Source organism: Elgaria multicarinata, chromosome 1 (assembly GCF_023053635.1).
Source record: "Elgaria multicarinata webbii isolate HBS135686 ecotype San Diego chromosome 1, rElgMul1.1.pri, whole genome shotgun sequence".
Lineage (NCBI taxonomy): Eukaryota > Metazoa > Chordata > Lepidosauria > Squamata > Anguidae > Elgaria > Elgaria multicarinata.
The window spans coordinates 160,445,185-160,460,886 of NC_086171.1; the positions used below are offsets into that span (position 1 = coordinate 160,445,185).

Below are 15,702 nucleotides of genomic sequence, written 5' to 3' on the forward strand. Positions count from 1 at the left end.
CTTTTGTACTATTACAAAATGGCTGCAAATGTGGGTTATAGCAGTCAGTGATGCAGCTGGGTAGTTTAGAGCCTGGATATAACTGTCTTATTGGGGGGGGGCAGGGGTGTTAATGTGAATTACTTTATTTATATAGCATACAAGTAACATTTCTCTCCACCCCTTGCCAAGTCATGCTTTACATCTGCTTCTAGCTTCCTGATGTTAGAACAACAATGAAACTGTTTGCCATGTTTGATCTCTGAGCATGTGCAGTTTTGCATTTTAGGCCATGGCTAGACCAGGCGATATTCCGGTGATCGCCCCAGGATCATCCCTGTGCGTCCACATGACGCACAGGGCATCCCGGGAGCAGGGAGGGATGATCCCTCCCTTGGCCCGAAATATCGCCCTACCCTTTTTCCCCATTTTTTCCACAGTCTCAGGATGATCCCGAGACTGAAGAAAGTGTGGCCGGGTGTTGCAGGTTCCCGGCTCCTCGCAAGTAACCGGGCACGGGGCTCCTCAGGAGTTCTGTGCCCATCGGAGGTGGGGTGGGGGGAGGGGAGGTATTTTTTTAAAAAAAACACCTTACCTTGCATTCAAGCATTCGTGCACTCCTTTTCCTTTAAAAAAAAACCCGAAATGGTGGTCGTGATGTCACACGCCGCATGTAGATGAGGTAGACGATCTCGCCATCATAAAATTGTGAGATCGTCGCCCTCCAACCCTTTCGTCTAGCCATGGCCTTAGACTCACTTAAATCATAACACCGTCATGAGTACAGGAATAAAATAGAGTGGGTGGTCATTTCAGGGGCCCATGGGATGTGGGGTGCTGGACTTCATGGCCCCAAGTCTAGGCCTAGCTGCACCACTGATAGTACTGGGAATATCAGCTTGGCTAATCCCCTCTTTTATGATTTCCTGGTTCCCTTATTTAGTTATTCTGCATTCTCGTCTTTGCAGCAGCTATTTTCTTCTGTGCCTGTCCAGTTTGTGTTAAGGCGGGGTCCTAATTACAGTTGGCGCCTCTGGCCCCCATTGTAATACTAAAAATAGAAACAGGGTTTCCTGGATTAGCATCTAGCTGTTGCTACGAGAGGTACTGCAAGTTTTCGTGATGCTTTGCTTCCGGTGTTACTACACGTTCTGTGCAACGTTGCTCGCTGGGAACTGTGATCTGGGTCTGGAGCATTGATTCCTGGGAGGCGGAGTCCCACAGCTCAGAAATGAGAGGATTAGTATGTATAACTCTTGGTATGCTAATTCATGTAAATATATGGCAAATGTAAAATTGACATGGAATTGGGGATGAGCTTTAAAAATGAGAATGTTTGCTTAAAATGCACAGATGGCAGCTGTAAAGAGGATTTGTGCAGCCATTAGTGCAGTTAACCCAACTTAATGGACTTTACCTCTTTTGTGGAATCTCTTATGGCACACCACTTTCTCTCATCTGTAAAATAGATTCTTTTGTACCTGTGCTGATACTAGTTTTGCGTGTGTCCCATTTCTTACCTGGCTTTGGTTTCCTTTCGATTGACTTTACTGAGGACCTGCGGCATCTTGTTGTATTTGAGTTTATTTATAGATATTCAGCCTGAGCTTGGGTGGAGGCAGGCAGCTGAACCATTCCAGTAAAGCCAATGTGCCCATTGCCCCATATTGGATCTCCAGAGAAGTTCCTCTGCATCCCCAAATGCTTTGAGCTTACAAAGCTGCAAAACCCTCTCTGCCTCTCCCACTCTGTTTTATTCCCTGACTCAGAACCACAGCTTCCATTGTTTCTTTTCACCCAGGGAAATACATTATAGCGTTCTTAGCAGGAAGAAGGAAAGCTATACCCTCTATCCCCCACCCTTCTGTGTGATGAGATGCAATCTTCTAACAATTAGCTCCCATTGAGGGACATCACCTGAATATCCAGACTATTAACAGTCCTTTGTCAAGTCTAAGACTTTGGCCAGGTATTACCTTACACCATAAGATTGCATTTCTATGTAACTAGGTTCACATAAGGTTGTTTGGGGGGAAATAATAATGTATTAACAAGTTCTGAAACCACCAAGGGTGTGTGCAGAAAGTGATACTATTTCTTTTTAAAACACTTCCTCCAAAGCACCTAGATATATATCCATCACACAAGCAATTTATCGCACATTCGCCTGCCTGGTATGCAGTTTTGCAGCCCGATACACACGTGACAGTCGTCCAAGTCTTGCATTAATTTTACCTCTTCCCCTGCATGTTTGGTTTCTTTTTGGAGCAGAGAAAGTCTGGATTATTTCCCTCCATATGAAATAAATGCGCTCCTCCATACCATATATTGCTGTCGTTGCGTTCTATCCGACCATCCCATTCTTTGGTGGGGGTGTCTAAGGGCAGTCTCACTAACAAAAGAGGAGGCCTCAGCTGTGATGGGGGAGGGAGAGAGGTCCCATTTAACTCTATGTTCTTACTCCTGAGTAGGCATGACCAGAGGTAAATTTAAACTTAAAAGAAATGTGGAAAATGCACCCTCCTTGCCTGTAGCTCCCTCATTTTTAAAGATAAAGAGATCGAAATTGATACAGTGATAGCTCTTAAGGAGGGCTTTCAGAATGCAAAGTTTGAATCAGATTGGTTGATCCCTTGGTGTTTTGGGATTTTTTTTAATCCCCCCCCCCCTTAAACCCTTTTCCTGATAGTCCACCATTGAGAAGGATCACTTTCCTTTCCTTTGATCATGCGAAGCTGTGCAACTAGGTTCATAAAATAGAGATCTGCTGGTTCTCTCACTCAAGAGTAAATCCCATTGATTTCAACTGCATTTACATGCAGTAAATTTACTCTTGAGTGAGGGACCTTCCATTTAAAAAATTCTTTAAAATCAAGGGATGAACCAAGCTGATTCAGTTTTGGGGTGGCTAAAGCCCTCCTTAAGAGCTATTACCATGCCAAGTTTGATCTCTTTATCTTTAAAAATTAAGCAGATGTAAGCATTTTGGTTACCTTGGAGCAAAGGAGGGGACCTGACCACCTTACAAAAGAAATTTGTTAAAATGATTGTTCATCTGCCAACCCTGTGAAACAAGCAAAACAAACCCTCACTACTACTCCCCTGTAAACCTTTCCCAAGCCATGGGGCAGCAACAGTCTTGGCCCATGGGCTCTCTCCTGCTTCCTACAAATGGCCTCCCTTCCTTGGAGTTTGTTTAATATCATCTTAGGGGGAAATATAGTATGTTGTTTTACTGTAATTGTGCAGTTTTAGGCTGCTGTACTATTGTATTTGGCAGAAATAAAGAAATATTTTTTAAAAATAAACAACTGCAGGGGAAAGGAGACGTAGGCTGTGGGGTGGGAGATTTCACTGGCATAGTAGCACTCCAGGTGAAAAGATACATGAGCTGAAAGAGTGCAACAACGCACAGATGTGAAAGTGCCCAGTGTTCGACTCGCTAAAGAAATAGAGGGGGAAACTATGGATGAAAACTGGATAAAAAAAGTAGGTGTGATGGAGCTCATAAACGATGCATACACATCCTCACTCTTTGAGCCTTTCCATTAAAATTGGGCTCCACAACTCTACGTGATTAGAATGCCAAATGACAGAGCATCAAAACAAATAGTTTAAAGGATTCATTTTCTAGATCTAAAACATTCCAGGCTTTTCATATAACACATTAGTCTTTCATAGGCACTCAGCTGCTTTCCATCCAATAACCTATTAAAATCTAATTCAATGGATTGTATTCAATGTGGTCATTCCACTAGCACAATGCTTCTGTCATTTGCAGAAACCCCATTTTCATCTTTGTGCAAGTGTTCTGTCCAAAATTTTGATTCCAGTTGTGCAAGCCCTTGGACAACTCATTATGGTTTCATTAGACTAGGTCTAGCTTATGATAGTTGTTCTGCTATTGCTAGTGGAACAATCCTAGTGGAACTTGAGAAAGTGCAAGTGGAACTCTAGTACTGTTTCTGCTAGTGTAACATTGGATACAACCCATGATGTTTTTTCTAGGGGGTACTTCAGATATGTAATTCTCCACCTACACCAGCAACCTAATATATCAGTTGTCATTTCTGTACCAGTGCCACCTTGCTAACTTAAAGCACAATCCTATACATATATATTTAATAATAAATCCAAACATTAATGAAATAAGGACAAGTAATTCCAAACATTAAACATTAACGAAAAAGGTGAACAAACAATATGTCTTCTTTCTAAACATATATATTGTTCACCTTTTTTGTTAACGTTTTGGATTCAGGGGATGAGGCGAATTTAAGACACGATCTTATACTGATTTAGAAAGAAAAAAGTCCTACAACTTCCAGCATAACCCAGCCAGCCATGCAGTCTTCTCCATCACTAACACAGTAACTCTAAGTAATAGACGCCTGGCTACCTGTAGTATATTTTCTGTCATGATTGTATTCCTTCTGGGCTCTACAGCTTGTTATTTAACAGAGAAAAGGGAACTTTCTTTTTTAACCAAGGACTACACACCTTCTAATGCTCTATATTGAATAAAGGAGTCAGGGCCAGGCCTACCATTAGGCCGAGTCAGAAGGCTGCCTCAGGCAGATGATTTTGGGTGTTGTGGAAGTGCAGCAAATGGTTATTTATTCATTTATTCTTCTTGCTTATTTTTACGGCCAGGGACAGCGAGTGGTGCTAGTGGGACTTTCTGCCTTGGGTGCCATATAACATAACTTGCCTTGAATTCTATGGCTGTATACCTTGACTTGGGGGCAAGCAGTCATTTTCTGCTCTACGTCATACAGCAAAGTCTCTTGGGCCAGACCTGCCTCATATTTACATATCTAGAGGCAATAGCATTTTGGCAAGTTACTGCAAAAGACAAGAGAGATGGTTTGTTTGTTTGTTTAGAATATGACTGTGCAGAGTGGGGAGGAGACGTAGACCAGGAATTCAAGAATTAACAGAACGCCAAAGAACTGATGCTAAAGCCGGCCTGTTTGGCCGTAGCTCATAACTTTAGGATGTTCTCCCCCGAGGAGGCCAGTGTGGCTTCTTCATTGCTCACTTTTCAGCAAGCTGCAAAGACTTGGCTCTTTGGACTTTATCACAGCCAATTATGTGGTGCATTGGCTATTGCCCTATTGAAAATTATGGGAGAAAATTAAGACTAGAATTTTATTCTGTCTTAAATGTTCTTTTTATATCCTGAGCCACCTTAGGGGTCTCCCCAAGTTAGAAATATTTTAATTAATTAATAGATAAAGATGACAGATACAGATGGACAAATCTGTCAGTTTAAATTTCTCCCAGCATCTAAGTTTTATAATCTTAAATCCATTCCATCCCATTTCCACAACAGTTTGTGACTTAAAAAACAACCCACATAAAACGTGAGCATTTTCATGTACATTTTTCTAATATATGCATTATTGTATACAGTTTTGTCTAATATAGACTTCTTTGCAAGCAGCTTTCCTTAATATATTTCCCCCCACACACACTAATATATACAATTTTGCATGGTTTTGTTTGGAGAACTGCATTTCAAAATTCTGTGATGTATAGATTCCAACCGATAACTGCATTCTGGTTTGAATATTGATTCGTGAAATGCGAATTTGGTAAGTTCTGATCGAAATGCGAACCAAACAAAAGTATCCTCCATCCATAAGGAGCAGTTGGATCCAGAGAAATGCTAGCAGAAAGGACACCAGAAGGTGGATTTCCCCCCAACCAGTACCTCTGTGAAAAGCCTCTCCTGTAGATTAGCCCCCCCTGCTAAATAGAATAGACTATTGGGGGGGGGGTGTTGAGGAAAAAGAGAATCTTCTCTGAACAGAGGGGCTTTTTAGGGGGAAATGGGTGCAGGAAAGCCACCTTCCACCTATTCCTTCTGCCAGCATTTCTCTGGATCCAACCCCATGAATGTAATCTAGTCTACACCGAATGTTTAGTTTGCCATTATTCTAATTATTTCTATAACAGTTGTAATAGGCATGTAGGTTTTTGGATGTTACGCCAGCTTAGGTACTGAGCTTCATGGGCATATACAATCTGTATGTTCTTCTAACTAACCATTTAGATAGCTTGGGGCCAGCCTATCTGAAGGAACGCCTCCTCCCATATGAACCTGCCTGGACCCTAAGGTCATACTCAGGCATCCTTCTCCACGAGCCCCTGCCAAAGGAAGTGAGCCAAGTGGCTACCAAGAGGAGGGCCTTCTATGCTGTGGCAGCCCAGCTATGGAATGAGCTCCCTAAGGAGGTTCGCCTGGCATCTACACTATATTCTTTCAGATGCCAGGTAAAGACCATTTTATTCTCTCAGCATTTTAACGTCTATAAATTTAATTTTAACTTTGCTGTTTTAAATTTGTATTTTAAATTTGTATCTCTCCACTGCTGATGATTTTATCCTGGTTGTGCTTTTATATTGTATTTTATATCATGTTTTTATACTGTTTGTTTTATATTTTGAATGGCTTTAATTTTTGTGAACCGCCCAGGGAGCTTTGGCTATTGGACGGTATAAAAATGAAATTAATTAATTAATTAAATAATTTAATTTAAGCTTCCAGGGGTACTTCCAGTCAGAGGGCTCTTAGCATACCAAACTTTCCCTCCAAAACGGATTTTCTTTTGTAAGAAAATAGACAGAAGAAGTGGTAAGAAAACACAGAAAGGTTACAAATGGAAGACGACCATGTCTGGACCCCCATAAAATTCAGTGAATGAGGCAGGTTAAGTGCAGGATGAAAGCCTTGTTTGGAAGCACCCCAAATTTGCCTCCATTTTTTTTAAAGAAACAGAACTGGTTTCTAACAAGAGGTGCTTCCAGACAAAGTTTTATTATACATTCATTCTGCCTCATTCACAGGACATCACTGTCTTCAGTCTGTAACTGTTTTGTGTTTTCCCAGTGCTTCCATCTTTTTTCTTACCAGGAAAAAGTCTAAGAAAGAGGAAAGGGTGGAACAGCTGCACAGTGCCTGTTGACTGGTAGTTCTGAGAGACCTTCTTCTGGAAGCACTCTTGGTGAGTTCCTGTGGAACTTAGAAAAGGCAGACAAAGAAAGAAACCGTCCACTTCAATATGGTTGCAAGAGCCCCTCACTTTGCATTTGCTGATGTTTCCTAATCTTTTCTTTTTACAGGTTGTGCTTCACCTGAAGGCTCCAGGCCATGTATGTTCTTCATAGCCAACACTTCATCAAGTTTGCGGTTCATGAGCAACAAAACAATGCTGTCCTTGAGGCTGAGGTAGTAGATTGAATAGTTGTGGAGCCATATTCTCCCTCTGAGCTAACTATACAATCTACTGTCTTTCCTAAGGAGACAGTCAAGTTATCCGCTCCTGTCAGATCACCCATTCCTGATGCTGGTTAATCTGCGCTCAAGTCATCTGCCATGGACAATACCACTTGGGGGGCTTTGGACATCAGGCCCATGATTCCACAGCAGCTTCCCAATGTGTGAGGCCTCTGTCCTGCTCTGTGGAGGTGAGGTAGTAGGTTGTATAGTTTGTGGGAGGGATTACATCCCATTTCAGGTGATAACTATACAGTCTATTGCCTTCCTTAAGGAGCAGCAAATCTGCCTTAGAAATCATTGGATGCACAGCGCTTCAGAACAGTTTTTCCTTTCATGATGCACCGTCACTAAGCAGCCTAACTAACAACATGGTCCCTTGTTGTACTGTGTCTTCTAAGTTTCTGTAGTGACAGTCTGTGTGTCTGTTGGAGAAAAGCCTCCTCATTTCATTCATCTTTTCTGATTTTGGCCACTATTTTATTTTCCCAGATGTTGCATAATTCTGTAGAGGAAATGCAACTGCCCCACATCATGGTACCCCCCATTGTCTCCCCTAGAATGCTCTGAAATGAAGCAATGTCTGAGACAGCCTTCCCCAAACCACTGCCCTCCAGATGTTTTGGGGTTACAACTCCCATATTATTGGAGCTGTAGTCCAACACATCTGGAGGGCGCCAGGTTGGAGAAGGCTGGTCTGAGGCACTCAGGAAAAATAAAATGATAGCCACCAAAATCAGTATCACTGCTGGAGAAAAGAAATACATGCACATGCCTGGCCTGAATTAGTGACTAACAGGTTCAGATTGGGTAACAAAAAAAGAACTATTCATACCTATTCGTCACTCATTTGTTTTTCATGGCATTCATTTTGTAATGAATGGAATTTGAACTGAATGGGTCAAAATAAATGCACATCTCTAAATGGTGTAGAATTCAGCAGTCTCGGGGTGCTTCCAGATGAAGTTTTTATTGTGCAATCGCCCTGCCTTATTCATGAAATTTCACCGGGGGTGGGGAGGGGGCAGATTACATAATCTTCTATTGATAAACCTCCCATACTTTCTCCTCCGCTTCTTCTGTCTTTTTTTCTTTCTACAAAAAAATAAGGTGGAAAAGACAGAATAGCTGTACAATGTCTTTTGATTGGTTGCACTACGAGCTGTCCATCTGGAAGCACACTGAGAATCTTGGCTTACGTATTTCTCTGTGAAAACAGCACATTTCAAGACCTAATTATTGTGATGGGAAGTTTTAAAATGTGCTTTCAGAGACTGCATATAACGCAGCAGGCGTCATGACTTGGCAGCATTACAGAAGTCTACCAACAGGACTCCTGTGCTCTCTACCTCTCTTCATCTCCCAGTTTTTACATTGTTTCTGCACCACCACACTTTTGTCTCTTCCTGGTCTGTTTTATTTCCTTGTCATTGGTTCCTGTATCCTCCTGAGCTTGGAATACTTAAACTTCAGTCATTAACGGTGAGCGTTCATGTTTCAACCTTGGCTCCCTCACTGTTCCTACTGGCTGTTTCCATGAAACTTGTGGCTCTTTTTCCTTCCTAATTTTTTATGCATTTGTTCAAAATCCTGCAAGATACAAATGTTGCACAAATGTGAATTATGTACACTGAGCTGTTTTGTGCATATTGATAAGCTAAATTCTGGGTGCAAAATTATGTTTTTGGTGCATTCCACTGCCAGTCCTGGTCACAAAAATGGGCAGCCACTTAGGGTTTGTACTGAAGATCTCTGTCGTGCTACTGCGCTGCCAGCTCAAATCCTGCAACCAGAGTGTGATAATTGTCTAAGAGTGCTTCTACACAAAGGGCTCCTAGCACTAATAGTAAGAAGGCATTCTGTATCTATTCAGTCTTTTTTTCCTTAATGGATTAGCTTAAAGCGGTGAGAAAACACAATAGGGTTATGAGAGAATGACTTGTGGACCCCCTTCCATCCATACCCTATCAATTTCTGTGAATGAGGCAGGGCAATAGTGCAATAAACGCCTCACCTGGAAGCACCCAGAATGTAATAGCGAGTGGAAATTTTTATGTAGTGGGGATAAACCTGCAAAGTGGTATTGCCTGTTCACTAGCGTGGGTGAGAGGAGGGGAGCATACTAATGATGGCATGTTAGAACATGCATCCTTCAAAGCAAAGAAAAATTAAATGAGAAAAGTTTCTTGTAATGGTGGGACTTTGGTGCAGAGTGATGGGGGGCTACATAAGGTCTCATGTGATATTGTTGAATAAAATAATGTATAATAAAAACATTAGAATGTGCGAGCAACTTGTGGTCCTCCAGATATTATTAGACTACAACTCAAATGAGCCCTAGCCAATATAGTCAGTGGTGAAGTATTGTGGGATCTTGTCACACAGAGGAGGGCCAGGATCTCTTCTCGATCCTCCCAGAGTGCAGGACACGGAATAACGGGCTCAAGTAACAGGAAGCCAGATTCCGGCTGGACATCAGGAAAAACTTCCTGACTGTTAGAGCAGTACAACAATGGAATCAGTTACCTAGGGAGGTTGTGGGCTCTCCCACCCTAGAGGCATTCAAGAGGCAGCTCAACAACCATCTGTCAGGTATGCTTTAGGGTGGATTCCTGCATTGAGCAGGAGGTTGGACTCGATGGCCTTGTAGGCCCCTTCCAACTCTGCTATTCTATGATTCTATGAGGTCCACAGATTGCCCACCCCCACTTCAGAAACTCCAAAACTGCACAGACATTTAAAGTGTTGGAGGATGGGGAAAATGTGTTTCTCTACACACACACACGCACGCACACACACACGGCCCAATTATGCAATAGTACGATTTAGTAGGCTCCTAGTGACCTTTGCCCACACACACACACCCCTTTTACAATAATGCTGGTTGTACGTCTGGTAAGGAAGGTTTTAAATATTCACAATTACATCTTGAAGTGCTAAGAAAACTGTGGAAAGCCAGTTTGCCAATGATGGAAGTACAACCCACCCAAATTCTATTTCATATTTGGTGAAAAGAGGACAAGAATGTCTTCAAATCTGAAAATGTATGTTCTTATGCTCAAGAGCAAATGAAACCAAAACCAATAATTTCAAGGTCTGCCCCATCTTGATGCATAGGGCTGTCTTCTCTGGACTGGAATAGAGTGATTGTTAGCATGGATTTCTCTGAACTCTGTAGCAGGATCTTGCTTGCGCATAACAAGTGTTATACTTATTCAAAAGCACCACCTTCTTTCTTCATAATTGCATGGGGCTCGAGCAATTCTCCAAAGTGCACCCATCTTATATATGGTTGATGTGATTTCTGAGTTTCATTCCAGCAGTTGTCACTATGTGCATCCAATGCCACTATAGATGTTGAGCTATGGCCTTGCGTGTGGTTCTTTGTGGGTTAGAGTTTGTCCCTCGTATGGGCACTATAAATCTCAAACAGTTGTGTATCGACTTGTTTAACTAACAATGAAGAAAATTTGCCATTAAATTTAAATTTTCTTCTGCAGTTCCCTTTGTTTCTTTGAAATATGGGTAATGGGAGTGCTGACAAAAAAGAAGAAGGAAAAGAAGCCTACCCAGGGGTTAGGCATAAGATGCTTGTGTATAATCATCATGTTAGGTCGCCTTTTCCAATCTGGTGCATGGCCATTGTCCATGCAGGTTGGTCTCTTTAGGAGTTGTACTCCAGCACGTCTGGAGAGCACCAAATTGGGAAAGGATGTTTTAGGGGAAAGAAATTTCAGTCGAGGACACTGTTTACAGTAGTTTGATGAGATTCAGATGTGAGATTTAAAACCAAAAAACAAACTTTTATTCATTTACATAAAACATTTTTTACTGTTTTTCAACTAAAAATTTCCAGGATGGTTTCAACTAGATAATAAAACCAGAGGGGGGGGACACACCCCAAATAAATGATAAAACACAATAAGAAAAAAAACCAGTTGATAAGTAAAGAAAAAGCACTAAAACAGTCACAGGTCTCAGGTAGACCTACAGGTCTAGTGTGACAGAGGGTTGAGGATCTCGCAATATTGTTATCGCGACATCTCCCCCTCTGTTTACACGCTGCGTGCGACGGCCTCGGAGGAACAGGATGTAGCACCTGCCATTTTGTTTGTTTTTTCTTAAAGGAGAAGAGTGCAGGAGTGCTCATACGCAAATGGTAAGGGTTTTTTATTTAAAACAGTTTTTCCTGCTCCCCCCACCCCACCCCCGAGGAGCTCTGGTTCCCAGCTCCTCGTGAGTAACCGCAAAGAGCCGGGACAAACCACGACGCCCGCCCACACGTTCCGCAGTCTTGGGATCAGCCCACGGAAAAAGTGGGCTACCCCTGTAGGGCCATATCCTGGGGCAAGGGAGGGATCATCCCTCCCTGCTCCTGGGATCCCCTGTGCGTCATGTGGATGCACAGGGACGATCCTGGAGCAATCCCCGGGATATCGCTCCATCTAGCTATGGCCACAGTCGAAATAAAGAAAAATATATCACAAGTTAAAATAAAACACAAAATATAAAGGGCTGCATCTGGCACTTAAAATACATTAATATAGGCTTTAGGTGAGGCTCACTGGAAAGAGAGCTCCACAAGCAAGAACATGACCCTAAGATCAGCCTCTGTACCAGAAGACAGAAAAGTGTGCAATGTAATACCAACTGTAAAAAATGTATCCAAGAAATTAGAGACCAGTTAGCTTAACATGTGTTCTGGATAAATTGGTAGAAAGCATTAATAAAGATAAAATTATCAAGCCTATGGGAGGACATGTCTTCCTGAAGAAGAGTCCCAACATAGTTTCTGAAAAGATAAGTCTTTTCTTAGAATACCTTGAGAATGTCAACAAGCATGAGGATAGGAACCATTGTTTACTTGGCCTTCTAAAAGACTTTTGGCAAAGTTCCTCACTAAAGACTCCTGAGAAAACTTAGCAGCCATGGGCTAAGTGAAGAGATCCTCTTTTGGGGCGGGGGAGGGAGTTGTTAAAGAACAGACAGTAGAGAGTAGGAATAAATGAACAGTTTATAAACCATAATACCAAAGTGTGGGAACATCTACCCTCAAATTAAGCAGGACACACATTGAAATAAGTTAAGGTTACGTTTGGGTTAAGTAGTGTTATGTTTTAACATAGGTTAATTATGCCTTAATTTTTTTTTAAAGTCCCAGTTGGTGTCAAAGGACCAACCAATAGGGAACAGGAACCTTTGGCTCTTTGGACTGACAGTGGTGGGAGATCTGGGCAGGATCTACACTGCTGCTTATACTGGTTTATAGTGGTAATGACAACTGTTCAGGCCCAGGACACATTACACATATCGTTTTCATACCATTTTTAAAGTGTTATATCCTGCTTGGTGTAGATCGGCCCCAGGGCTAGACCTAATGTAGAGCTTTTTCTTGGTATTGAAGAGCACTGATAACTGTTGTGCTCTTCAACAGTTGAACAGTATTGTGCAGTCCGTGTACTACTTTTCTGGTGTTATTTCCTGCTTTTTATTCCCTATTAACCAAAATACCAAAACAGATGTTTTGTGTGTGCTATGAGTTATAAATATGCAAGAGAGTTATACCATCACCGTGATGGGATCGTATCAATATGACACAAAGTGTAGATCCAGCCCAGGGAAGTTGGGTAGACTTCAGCAAGCACTGCTGTTGGCCAGTGCACAGACAAATGCCAGCACCAAATATTCAAATACTACACAACAAACTTTGGACAGCCCTTGTTACAGTCTAGATCATTGTGCCTGTAGCAGTGTGACATTTGCTCTTTGCTTCAGGTGCTACTCCTTCATTTTCCAGTATGAGACAAAGATCTACAATTTGCATTCCAGTTTTCAATCACACAGGAGGATCCAGCAGGCAAAGCCTACTACTGTATTTGTCCTCTGGCCAAGTAATGGTATTCTGGCATTTTATTAAACTTAGATAGTATTTCACCTGCGCATCATCTTAAATGGGGCATAACTGTGGGATGCAGGATCCTTAGAAGGTGGATGAATTTTGGCACTAATAATGGAAAGTCACTGTTATGAAAGCTGTGAATGCGCAAAGAGATACAGCTGTCTGTTGAGCTAGTGCTGGGATCCCCTAAACTTCATCTTCTATCCCTTAAAAGTATAACAGGGCTGTAGCACATCCGACTATGAGAAGACATGCAAGGGAAGATTGGGAGAAATAGAAAGGAGTTTAGCTATCACCTAAAAGTGCTAGTGCTGGATGCAAATTCCAGATTAGAACCAAAAACTATCACAAAAAGTAATGTACTACAGATTTCAAAGAATTGAAAACTCCCTCTGGACTTTGAAGAACTCTCTGCCACCAGTGCAATGAGACTAGTAGCATCTCATTGTGCCCCTGCACTTAACAGGAGCAACCGCTTGTGCAATGGGGCTTTCACACTTCTAAAAATAAACTGAAATGAATGTAAATCCTTGTTTTCAGAATAGCGGAGCTCGGAGAAGGTAGCAAAAAACCCATTCCACAAATAGTCAATCCCGCAAATGCAACAGAACGTACAGAGGTGGGGCTTCCCCGTTGGATACTGGCCATAGTTGCTAAAAACAAATGTACAGTAAACTGCCAGAGAACGAGAGAAAGGAAACTATTATTTTATAGTGTTTATATCCCACCTTTCCACCAAATACAGGCAGCCAAGGTGGCTCACAACAAAACCAAAGGCAATACAAGAAAGAAAATCTTGGGCAAAGAAAAATGTTTTTGATTGATGCCCAAAGAAAACAAATCAGGTGTCTCATGCATGTTCCTGTCAAGGGTATTCCAAAGTCTGGGTACCACCACAGAAAAGCTCATGTCACTGAAAGTCACCCACCTCATTTCTGAAGGTGAGAGTTCCCAGAGCAGGGCCTCAGAAGAAGGTGTTAATATATGGGCATATCTGTATGAGAGCAGGTGGCCCTTTAGGTAAGAACCAGCACTTTGAATTCTGGACAAAAATTCACCGTCAGAGACATTCTTTGAATACTGGAGCTATATGATTTTATCTCTGTCTCCCAGTTATCAACCTTGCTGCCATCTTTTGTGCCAGTTGAAATTTACAGAAACATTCTCCCAAAAGGTAGCCCCAGATTCAATGCATTGCAATAATCCAGTTTGGACATTACCAAAACATGGATAACTGTGGTGAGATCAAGTTTACTCACTACAGTTGCTGTTCGTTAGTGCATTTTGCTGATATACACTTGCTCACACATCTAGATCTGGCTAACATCACAGACAGAACGTTGGACAGGACAGCCTCTTGGTCTGTCCCAGCATGACTGATCTTGTGTTACCCCATGTGAAAATACATTTCCAGGACAAATGCCAAAAGAAATATAGACCTTTACATTTTGGCAGTGGGCAGCAGGAAGTGGGTCATGAAGGGATACAGAATTGAGCCTTCGTGAAGCTCGCGTTGATTTTCTGCACTTGCGACTTTACGGCTGTCCTGTATGCGTAGCTGTGAGATCAACTTCCTCCTCGGTCTCCACAGCCCTTCACACCAGTGGTCCAGCTCTTATCCCAGCAACAGGGAGCTTGCTGTAGCTGTCTCGTGAGTCAGAGGCCTGGCTCTGAGCTCCGGCGGCAATGACCTTGGAAGGGAGCAGCCTTTCCTGCTAAATGTATGCAAGCGGCTTCATTGGTGCCTGGCTGCATGTAACCGCCTCACCATTGGTGGTCGCCATAGTGAGGGCTGTAACCCCAGCCGCACACACAATCTGCCCTCCCCGGGGCTCTGCTCTTCCTTCCTATGTGCAGAATGTGTAATTCAGAGACTGGCGAAGGCTCCGACAGAGCAAGGGGAGGGGAGGGGTAACTTGGAGCTGGTCCATGAATGCTAACAAAAGGGCTTGTGTTCGACAGCTTCAGCTGCTATAGCAACATGGCTGCAGATAAAGAGGGTTCCCTGTCCCATCCTGCAACACTCAGTGCCTCGGAGAGGCAAGCACAAGCAGAGAGGAGTAATTAATGCCAACGGCCACCAGGGCAAGCGGGCGTGGGATTATCAGGCCCCTCGTCGCCTGCAACAGATAGTTGTGGTCGGGATTGTGGCCTCTGTGGTTTTTATCCTTCATCTCTAACCGTGATAGTTTTTGTAGCATCTCTTATCCCAGTTCACCTATCAATAGGGAGGAAGGTTTGGGGAATGTTATTGTACTGTACAAGGGCTTTGTGTGTTCATGGGGATGCAGTTGTAACGAATATCGTTTTAAGTCTTTCCCTCCCCACCCCACCATTTTAAACAACTGTGTTAAAAATATCAAAGTTCTTCTCTTCGCACTTTGTCAGCAAATATTCACTGTTTAGCACCATTGACTTCTCAATAGCTTCCTGTCAATGATCTGGTTTGCACATAACAACAACCCACAGTATGGGTTGTTGCCTTACCCAGAGTTTATCCATGTTTTGTCTGCCAGATGATTGTGCAGGAATGTGTGTTTTT

At 42.5% G+C, this 15,702-nt stretch overlaps 1 long non-coding RNA gene across 1 annotated transcript in view; it reads left to right on the forward strand.

Annotated features, from left to right (window-relative positions):
• The window catches only part of LOC134408497 (uncharacterized), a 29,988-nt gene extending 19,228 nt beyond the window's left edge, over window positions 1–10,760 (forward strand). The window contains exons 2-3 of the long non-coding RNA XR_010026101.1: window positions 7,108–7,460; window positions 8,372–10,760. This is a non-coding gene — a long non-coding RNA (uncharacterized LOC134408497). The remainder of the gene's footprint in view (window positions 1–7,107; window positions 7,461–8,371) is intronic.
• Window positions 10,761–15,702: the final 4,942 nt, after the last annotated feature.